Source organism: Mauremys mutica, chromosome 14 (assembly GCF_020497125.1).
Source record: "Mauremys mutica isolate MM-2020 ecotype Southern chromosome 14, ASM2049712v1, whole genome shotgun sequence".
Classification (NCBI taxonomy): domain Eukaryota; kingdom Metazoa; phylum Chordata; order Testudines; family Geoemydidae; genus Mauremys; species Mauremys mutica.
Window position 1 is genome coordinate 9,936,048 of NC_059085.1, and position 10,680 is coordinate 9,946,727.

The 10,680-nt window shown below is 49.9% G+C and overlaps 1 pseudogene; it reads left to right on the forward strand.

Annotated features, from left to right (window-relative positions):
• LOC123349516 overlaps positions 1-7,709 on the forward strand; it is a 40,783-nt pseudogene extending 33,074 nt beyond the window's left edge.
• Positions 7,710-10,680: the final 2,971 nt, after the last annotated feature.

Below are 10,680 nucleotides of genomic sequence, written 5' to 3' on the forward strand. Positions count from 1 at the left end.
ATTCACAATACAGCTCGATATGGGGCCAAACGAAAGAACATCAGTTTAACCTCTTAACAAGCAGGGGAAACTAAACAGCAGGACTGGAGAGATTCATTTTGTACATCTGCCCTTGTCTGCTGGCACATGGAACTGTTTCTCAATGAAGGTGCCATCATCTGTGTTTCTCTTTCTGCAGAAATTACCGACCTGATGGTGAATCAAACCCCAACCAGTGTCAGTGATTTATTGCCATTAACTGTACATTCAAGACAGTCAATAACCACAGCCCCATGTATGTGCGAGGGTATAACTATGGGACTGAGGGACTAAAGAAAGAGCTGGTGAAGGAGAGTGAGGTGATCACAACCCTGCATTTGGACAATGGGTTTGCCTCTCTGACTTTGAAAAATGTGGATTTATCTAATACAGGAACCTACATGTGTGAGGTGGGGATCACAGCAAGGAACCTCTCTGGGAATGGAACAGGAACCCAAGTGACCATCGAGAGTAAGTGCCAGAATTTCCTACCTGATCTTCTTGGGGAAATGGGGGTGAGTGAGTGAGAACAAGAGCTCACGTCTCCTGGAAGGTGTTGAGTGTCGTCAGTTCCACCTTCAATGGGAGCTGAGGGTGCTCCACGCCTGCCCAGAAGCACTAAACTCCTTGCAAGATAGAACCGTGTAGGCTGGTATTAAAGGGGAACAATGTTTCAATTTTAGATTCTTTACAGCCAAATGTTTCACATGGCCTCAAATTAGTCTCTAAACGTTTGCTTGCCCATGTTGCACGCACACCCATTGGTACGTTCAAAGCCTGCCTGCATGCCTGGAATCTGTGAGAGATAGCAGGGTAGTTAGACATGAATTCCTGTCTGATTTGTGGATGGGTGAAACCTGGGGCTGCTTCTTATGTCAGATCCAGTTCACATAAGGATCCATATTGCAGGAGGCAACTTCTCCAGAGTGAACATTCGGGAGGCTGGGGGGATGGTTTACTGGCCTTGCCAGGCATCATAAAGCTAAGAATGGAACTAAGTGAAAGCATCACTTTAACCTCTGAGAAGCAGGGGATGTTAAATGGCCAGGCTGGGAAAAGAACACAATACTGGAGGGGGGGACGTTTATTTTAATACCTCCCCAGTCACCAGCCATTTACAGATGTGACTTTGGTAAAAATGGCAGTGGAAATGGAACCAGAGTGACCATCCATGGTAAATAGCAGCATTGTCCTCTCAGATCTTCACTGTATTTCCTAGGGAAGAATAAGGACTAGGAAAGGAAGAGCAGATGCTAATACTTTACATGGGGTGATATTGATGGCACAGGAGTTGCTGGCAAACAGAAGGAGAAGGGAATGTTATGGAGAGATTTGCAGTGAGAAGTCAGTGATTCCTGGTGGCTTTCCAGATCCTGACCATCTTTTTTTGGGGGGGGGGGGGGTCATCAAAGTATTTGCAACCCTCTCCCCTTTTCCTGATGTCCCTCGCTCAGCAGCACAGCATTGCTGCCCACCAGAATTCTCTGAGCGGCTTGGCGATGGGTGACTCACAAAGGGTTCAGCGGTTTGGAGAAGCAGCTCCAGGTTCAGAAGCTCTTCTCACCCCTATTGAACAGTCAGTTTCACCATGACAGGCTCTCTCATAAGAAGATTTCCAGTATTTCCCAGTTTTGAGCGGGGTGGAAATGCCTCTCGGTATATTGCTGATTCTGCTTTCAGTCTTGGACAAAACCAAGTCGTGTCTAGATGACAGCCCTAACAACCCACTCACGGCAGCACCACTATTGTAAGCTGCAGTGTTTGGGACCGTAACTGTAGAATACTGTCTTTTTTTTAAATGAGGGAAATCTTTTTGAACCTCAGCACAGGTTCCAGTTTGATTCTGGGTGAGGGTGTAAGCTAGTCCTTACTAGATACTAACTGATTAGCCCATTGCAAATACCATCTTCTGACAAATGAATCCACCAGGTTGGTGTCGGTTATTCTTCCAGTAGTGGTGGAGCAGCGACCCAGGGTACGTCTACACTACGGGACTATTCCGAATTTGCATAAACCGGTTTTGTAAAACAGATTTTATAAAATCGAGTGCGCGCGGCCACACTAAACACTTTAAATCGGTAGTGTGCGTCCATGGTCCGAGGCTAGCGTCGATTTCTGGAGCGTTGCACTGTGGGTAGCTATCCCGTAGCTATCCCATAGTTCCCGCAGCCTCCCCCGCCCCTTGGCATTTCCGGGTTGAGATCCCAGTGCCTGATGGGGCAAAAATCATTGTCGCGTGTGGTTCTGGGCACAACCTCACCCCCTCCCTCCCTGAGCAGCAGACAACCGTTTCGTGCCTTTTTTTGCTTGGTGAACTGTGCAGACGCCATAGCACAGCAAGCATGGACCCTGCTCAGCTCCATACCGCAATCGTGAATGTTTTAAACACCTCGCGCACTCTCGTGCAGTCTATGGTGAACCAGGACCTTCAATCCGAGGCGAGGAGGCGGCGGATACGGCAGCGCGGCGATGACAGTGATGAGGACGTAGACACAGAATTCTCTCAAACCACGGGCCCCTGCGCTTTGGAGATCCTGATGGTAATGGGGCAGATTCTATCCATTGAACGCCGATTTTGGGCCCGGGAAACAAGCACTGACTGGTGGGACCGCATTGTGTTGCAGGTGTGGGACGATTCCCAGTGGCTGCGAAACTTTCGCATGCGTAAGGGCACTTTCATGGAACTTTGTGACTTGCTTGCCCCTGCCCTGAAACGCCATAATACCAAGATGAGAGCAGCCCTCACAGTAGAGAAGCGAGTGGCGATAGCCCTGAGGAAGCTTGCAACGCCAGACAGCTACCGGTCAGTCGGGAATCAATTTGGAGTTGGAAAATCTACTGTGGGGGCTGCTGTGATGCAAGTAGCCAAAGCAATCACTAAGCTGCTTGTACGAAAGGTTGTGACTCTGGGAAACGTGCAGTCCATAGTGGATGGCTTTGCTGCAATGGGATTCCCTAACTGTGGTGGGGCGATAGATGGAACCCATATCCCTATCTTGGCACCGCAGCGCCAGGGCACCCAGTACGTAAACCGGAAGGGGTACTTTTCAATGGTGCTGCAAGCACTGGTAGATCACAAGGGACGTTTCACAAACATCCACGTGGGATGGCCAGGGAGGATTCATGACGCTCGCGTCTTCAGAAGCACTACTCTGTTTAAACGGCTGCAGCAAGGAAATTACTTCCCAGACCAGAAAATAACAGTTGGGGATGTTGAAATGCCTGTCGTTATCCTGGGGGACCCAGCCTACCCCTTGATGCCATGGCTCATGAAGCCATACACAGGCAGCCTGGACAGTGGTCAGGATCTGTTCAATTACAGGCTGAGCAAGTGCAGAATGGTGGTGGAATGTGCATTTGGCCGTTTAAAGGCGCGCTGGCGGACATTACTGACTCGCTCAGACCTCAGCCAAACCAATGTCCCCTATGTTATTACTGCTTGCTGTATTCTCCACAATCTCTGTGAGAGTAAGGGGGAGACCTTTATGGCGGGGTGGGAGGCTGAGGCAAATCACCTGGCCGCTGATTACGCACAGCCAGACACCAGGGAGATTAGAAGAGCACACCAGGAAGCGGTGCGCATCAGAGAAGCTTTGAAAACGAGCTTCATCAATGGCCAGGGTACAGTGTGACTGCTGTGTTTGTTGATGAACACCCAACCCCCTTGATTGACTCAGTCCCTGTAAGCAACTCCCCCTCCCCCTTCGAGTACAGCTTACTTATGCAAATAAAGTCACTCTCATTTAAAAAGCATGAATTCTTTATTGATTCATTATAAAAAGAGATAGAGAAGTAAGGGTGTGGTTTGGGAGGAGGATAGGAGGGATGGAGAAGGCCATTAAAAAAAATTCACAGTAACGACAGCCTTCTGGTTGGGCTGTCCACGGGGGTGGAGTGGGCGGGTGCACGGAGCCTCCCCCCACGCGTTCTTACACGTCTGGGTGAGGAGGATGTGGAACATGGTGAGGGATGAGGGTGGTTATACAGGGGCTGCAGCGGCACTCTGTGATCCTGCTGCCGTTCCTGAAGCTCCACAAGACGCCGGAGCATGTCAGTTTGATCACGCAGCAGCCCCAGAGTTGCATCCCACCACCGCTGATCTTCCTGCCGCCACCGCTGATTTTCCTGCCGGTCTTCCTGCCGCCACCTCTCATCTCAGTTGTCCCTCCTGTCCTCACGTTCATCCCTCCTGTCCTCACGTTCACTGGCCTCTTTCCTGTAATTTGAAACCACGTCCTTCCACTCATTCAGATGAGCTCTTTCATTGCGTGTAACTTCCATAATATCTGAGAACATCTCATCTCGCGTCTTCTTTTTCCTCCGCCTTATCTATGCTAGCCTTTGGGATGGAGGAGGGATGGTTGAAAAATTTGCAGCTGCATGAGGGAGATAAATATTTAGAAAGATACATTTTACAGAACAATGGTTATACTCTTTCACAGTGAAAAGCAGTATTCACCTAGCACATGTGATTTCCCTACAAGGTCGCATTTTTCATCTTAATAGTGAGTGCCTGCAGCTCTGCAGTTACACATCTCTCAGACACAGGTCCAGGCATCAGAATTCAGCTTGCATGCGGCCATGGTAAGCCACTGTCTTTCGGTTTCTGCAGTGATTTACCCCTCCCCCCAACGCATGGCTAATACCACGCTAGCTCCCTGCTAATCAACACCCTTCCCACCCCCCACCCCCTGCGTGTCTGGTACCTTGGGGAAGATCGCCGGTGACCAAACACAGAAAAGATCATCGGCATTTCACTCTTCCCCTCCCCCCGCTTCGCTACGTGCAGGAAAGTTTTTTTTTTAAGCTGATGCATTCCACGAACACAGTAGAAAAATGGCCACCCCCCTTACTTAAATTCCTGATTTTTAAACAGGTTATCCTGAACGATATCACTTTGCTGAGGATAACAGAACAAGATAAAGAACGGATGCTTCTTGAATGCCAGCAGTCACCGGGACCATACGCTGCTATGCTTTGCCATGCAATGATACCTGATTACTTGCTACATGCATGGCGTGGTAAAGTGTCCTACCACGGTGGGCGGAACAAGGCTGCCTTGCCCAGAAACCTTCTGCAAAGGCTTCTGGAGTACCTACAGGAGCGCTTCATCGAGATGTCCCTGGAGGATTTCCTCTCAATCCCCGGACATGTTAACAAACTTTTCTAAGTAACTATACTGTCTGCGAATGCATCCCAAGTCCTCAGGGCAAATCAATCATTAAAAAAGGCTTGGTTAAAAAAACAATGTTTGCTATTTGCAAAGGTACACTCACCAGAGCTCCCTTCCATGGCGTCATTGTCTGGGATAGTGGCTTGTGAGGGCTGGGAGGACGGTAATTCCGCTTGTGAGGGCTGGGAGGACGGTAATTCCGTCAGGGTGATAAAAAGCTCCTGGCTGCTGGGGCTCACGGAGTGCTGTGTGCTCTCTGTTAGGTCTTCCTCCTCTTCTTCATCTTCATCTTCCCCGTCTGCATAATCCTCAGCCATGGAAGAGATTACAACCCCCACCTTGGAATCCACGATCAGGGGTGGGGTACTTGTGGCGCAGCCCCCTAAAATTGCATGCAGCTCAGCATAGAAGCGGCATGTTTTTCGACCTGCCCCGGACCTTCCGTTTGCTTCTTTGGTTTTCTGGTAGCCTTGTCTGAGCTCCTTAACTTTCACTCTGCACTGCACTGAGTCCCGGCTGTGGCCTTTATCCGTCATAGCCTTAGAAATTCTTTCAAATACTTTTTCATTTCGTCTTTTGGAACGCAGTTCTGTTAGCACTGAATCCTCTCCCCAGATAGCGATCAGATCCAGTACCTCCCGTGCAGTCCATGCTGGGGCTCTTTTACGATTCTCAGGAGACTGCATTGTTAACTGTGCTGATGAGATGAGATCTCCACGCTGGGGAAGCAGGAAATGAATTTCAAAAGTTCGCGGGGCTTTTCCTGTCTACCTGGCCAGTGCATCCGAGTTCAGAATGCTGTCCAGAGCGGTCACTGGTGCACTGTGGGATAGCTCCCGGAGGCCAATGCCGTCGATCAGCGTCCACACTAACCCTAATCCGATATTTTAATACCGATACTAGTGTTACTCCTCTCGTTAGGGAGGAGTACAGAAACCGGTTTAAAGAGCCATTAAAATCGATATATGGTGTCTCCTAGTGTGGACGGTTGTGGCGTTAAATCGGTTTTGCGCTCCTAAAACCGGTTTAAACGCCTAGTGTAGACCAGGCTCCAGTTTGCTGTTTCTCCGTCAGCTGTTCTGCTGCAGGATTCCTTGAGTGGTGGTGATCTAGTGACCTCGCTCACAGCATCTTCCCCTGTCCCTATCCAGTAGGACTCCTGCAGAGGTGGTAATGCATGACCCAAACTATGTTGTCTTTCCCTAGAACTAGTGGTGATAGAGGTGCAATAACTCAACTTGCCCTGCCTCGGTAGCCCCTGTCTAGTAGGACAGCAGTGAATTAATGTTTCTTTCAACAGCACATGACCAAAAGCTAATGAGCTCTTACATTGTTCCTGGGGCTGTGGCTGGGACACTTCTCTTCTTTCTGGTGCTCGGTATCCTTTTGTGGAGATGCAGACAGTGCTCCAAAGGTAAGATTTACTTGGACAATAAGTGTAAGCAATTTCTGTAGGAGGAGAGCTCATAGGATGCCGATAGATTCTTCTTTGTGTCCTTCCTTTAGCCGAATAAAGAGTAATTCAGGGAGTTTTTGCCAGTGAACGTACAGCAGTGATGGTGAACTGGCAGCCTTAGTTACTGAAGTCTCATACTAAAGCACAGATACCACCTGAGCAATGATAGGACTATTCCATGTCTCCTCCCTGACCTGAGGAAGCACCTCAAGGTATGAAAGGTGTATTCAGTCTCCACGTCTATTCCACCTTGGCTGGATTGCCAACAAAGCCGCCAATTATTGGCAACTGCTCAGGTGGGAACGTGTGGGATGTAGATACTGCTCCACTATGAACTAACTAGACTGACAACTAACTCCTTCATTTAAGTGACCCAAAGGTCAGAGAATAACCAGCTTAGCCACAACTTCATTTTTTTTCCAGAACCACTTCAAAGCAGGTCAGAGGCAGAGATGAATCAGATGGAGATGGTGAGTTGGAGAGCTTATCATAAGAGCCTCATTTAATTTTTCTCTCGAGCGTAGGGGAACTGGGTGTTGAGCATCAACTCCAGGTAATAAAGAAATCAGTTCTCCTTTTACAGACTGCAGCTCCAAGAACTTCAGAGTAACAGAAAATGCAGCACTAGTTCCTGAATAGGATCGGGGTGGTACGACATTTAAAAAGTTAGAGGGGAATCAAGAATTAATTAGCCTTAGAGCAAAGATAAAGAGGACATAAATTAGTGATTGCACAGGATCTTCAGTGATAATAGAAAATGCAGCATTGGTTCTAGGCAGTGGGATTGGGAGGTTCAAGGCAAGGGGGAATCTTATGAGCTCCAGAAGCCTCAAAATACTGGAGAATGCAGCATTTGTTCCATGAACTTTAGAGGTCTTCACTTATTTTCCTCTTGCTTTGCAGTCTTCTCCTCCACCAGCTGATGATGCGACTTACGTTAACTTTAACTTCCACGAAAGAGACACACAAGCGGAGGAAGAGGTTTACACGGAAGAGAAGATACGACCAATAGAGACAGATGACGACAACATTTACACAAATATCAACGCTCGTCATCGCTGAAATGACCTGGAACTGCTGACAGTGGGATGGGGGGGGGGAGAAAGAGAGAGAGAGTGAGGGCAGTGGCTTCAGCAGATGTTACTGAGCATGCTCAGTACAACCAAGCAGCTAATCTGGGTGGCATGTGACCCCATATGCCACCCCCCATACGTCATCAGTGACATCAGAACAATTTGTCTAGTGGGGGGGAGGCTGAAAGCCATTGAACAAAACTGTAAACCCCATTTGTGATGGAAACCACTTCAAGCCAGGGGGTGCTGCCATGCCCCCTGCGCCCCTAGTCCCAGCACCCCTGCTGTTCACAGGGTATAAATGGAGCAGTGTGTGGGCAGATAGTCACATCTGAGAACATCCTCATTCCACAGCACGTTAAAGAGGCAGAGACTGTTCAGAGCTGGACTCAGCACTCATTGCCAGTGAAGAACAAACACCTTTATTGAAGTGTGTGTAGTATTGATCCTAAACGAGTGTGCCAGGAGGCGGTGCTCTTTGCATTGACTGTCTGCTTGTCCACGTACCGGTGGGCGAGGTCGTATATGGACCAACTTCTGCTGGTGAGAGAGACGAGCTTTCCAGCTGCACCGAGCTCTTCCTCAGGTCTGGGCAAGGTACTGTGAGTGCCACAGCGAAATACAGGATCAAACTGATAGTTTAGCAGGAGCAGTTAGCACAGATTCTAAGGGACCAGTCAATTGTCTTTTATTGGACCAACTTCGACTGCTGAGAGAGCGGGACGGTTCCCCCGGAACACGCGCTGAAGCGGAGCTCTGTGTAGTTCTAAGGCTTGTCTCTCACCAACAGAATTTAGTCCAATAAAAGATAAGACCTCGCCCGCCTTGTCTCGCTGATATCCTGGGACCCACATGGCTACAGCAACGCTGCGTACGCGTGTGGGCAGAGACATCATGTTTGTGTAGCACTCCGGTGAAAGGAGAGCACGTAGCTAAGTGTACAACTTGCTGCTGTAGCTGGGTAGGAGGAACTCGACGGCTGCAGAGCAGCTCTTGCAGTAAGGCAGGCTCAAGTTCTCCTGTCCCGTTACACGTGCAGCGCCCTGCACCGGGAGGGCATTAAGCACAGATCCTCAAAGGTATTTAGGCACCTAATGCCCAGAGAAATCAATGGGAGTTAGGCACCTACAACCTGTGAGGCTCTGGGCCTGAATGCTTGAGAGCAGGCTTTGTCCGTCTGGCGCAGGTTCTGCTTTGCAGTGACACTGGTGCAGTGATATTACCGCTGTAATTAAGGCTGGTTGGCCATTCGCATTCTCTCTCTTACCGACATAGCTTAGGCTGTGACCGTGGAGCCATTTTGTTCCTTATCCAGCAATTTTATGAAACTTGATTGACGTTATTTGTTCAATTGCACTTTTCTTTGTTAGAGAACAGACGTCAACGGGCTCTGAGTGCTAAATTGCTAATATTTCCTGCATGCAAATAAACATTAAAAAAACCCTATTGGGTTAATGTTCTGATCAGCAAATACAGTAGTAGAAGTAAAAAGAAGAAATGTTTGTGACTTTCCCCTAAAGGCTTCGTTCAAGCAGTAATCTATTGGGAGTAGGAGGATGAGGATACAGGCCTCAGAGGGGACTTCAGCGGGATCCACCCCCCCAGGACCATGTTTTGAAAATGCCTAGGGCAAGTTGGCACCAGGGGTGGCAGGTTTGTAATTTTTGGTGGTGCCCAGAACGGGTCCCCCCTGCACACACTCCTGCCTTGTAAGCTGATTATATAGTGTAAAAATGTGAGGGCTCTGGGGTGGGGCTGGGGATGAGGGGTTCATGGTGCAGGAGGGGGCTCAGGGCTGGGGTAGAGGGGTGGGGTAGGGGGGTGAGTTTGGGGAGCAGGCAGGCTGCCCCCAGCAGGGGAAAGAGAGGAGGACACTCACCTCGCACCACTGTCACTGCACGTGTTCCTAGGGCCCCTCTCAGGTCAAGGAAGCCCCCTCGAATCCCCTGTGGTGGGTGTGTGGGGGGCTGCCATCATGTGTGTGCCTCCTCCCCTGCTGCTGCCCCTCACTGTAGCCTCACTGGGGGTGGGGGAGGGGGCTGTCCCTTTCCCAGCGTGGGGCAGGAGCGGTGACTGCAGGTGGGGGGCCTTGTGCTGGTGGAGGGTCCCGCCGGAAAAGGGAAGGGTCCGTCTGAGGCAGAAGGTCTGGATCAGCCTGGGTCAGCCTGCCCTGGCACCAGCGGTTGGGGGGTGCTAGGACCCTGCAGCGGCAGTTGATGCCAGGAGCTGGAAGAGCAGAGTAGGGGGGCAGGAGCAGCTGCTGATGGACGGACAAAACTGACTCAGAGGTGATGCTCCGAGTGAAGATGCAGCCAGGGCTGAAGCTTAGATATAGACTTTAGGGCGATGTAGACATACCCTCTGAGCGGGCTAATTAGACACTATGGGATTATTCCGATTTTACAGAAACTGGTTTTGTAAAACAGATTGTATAAAGTCGAGTGCACGCGGCCACACTAAGCACAGTAATTCGGTGGTGTGCGTCCATGTACCGAGGCTGGTGTCGATTTCCGGAGCGTTGCACTGCGGGTAGCTATCCCATAGCTATCCCATAGCTCCCGCAGTCTCCCCCGCCCATTGGAATTCTGGGTTGAGATCCCAAAACAGTGTCGCGGGTGATTCTTGGTAAATGTCGTCACTCAATCCTTCCTCCGTGAAAGCAATGGCAGACAATCATTTCGCGCCCTTTTTCCCTGGATTGCCCTGGCAGACGCCATAGCAACCATGGAGCCTGTTTAGCCTTTTGTCACTGTCACCGTATGTGTACTGGATGCTGCTGACAGACGCGGTACTGCACTGCTACACAGCAGCATTCATTTGCCTTTGCAAGGTAGCAGAGATGGTTACCAGCTATAGCACCGTCTGCAATTGGTGATGACAGTTATCAGTTCCTTTGTACCGTCTGCTGCTATCATGGGTGCTCCTGGCTGGCCTCGCTGAGGCTGGCCGGGGGCGCATGG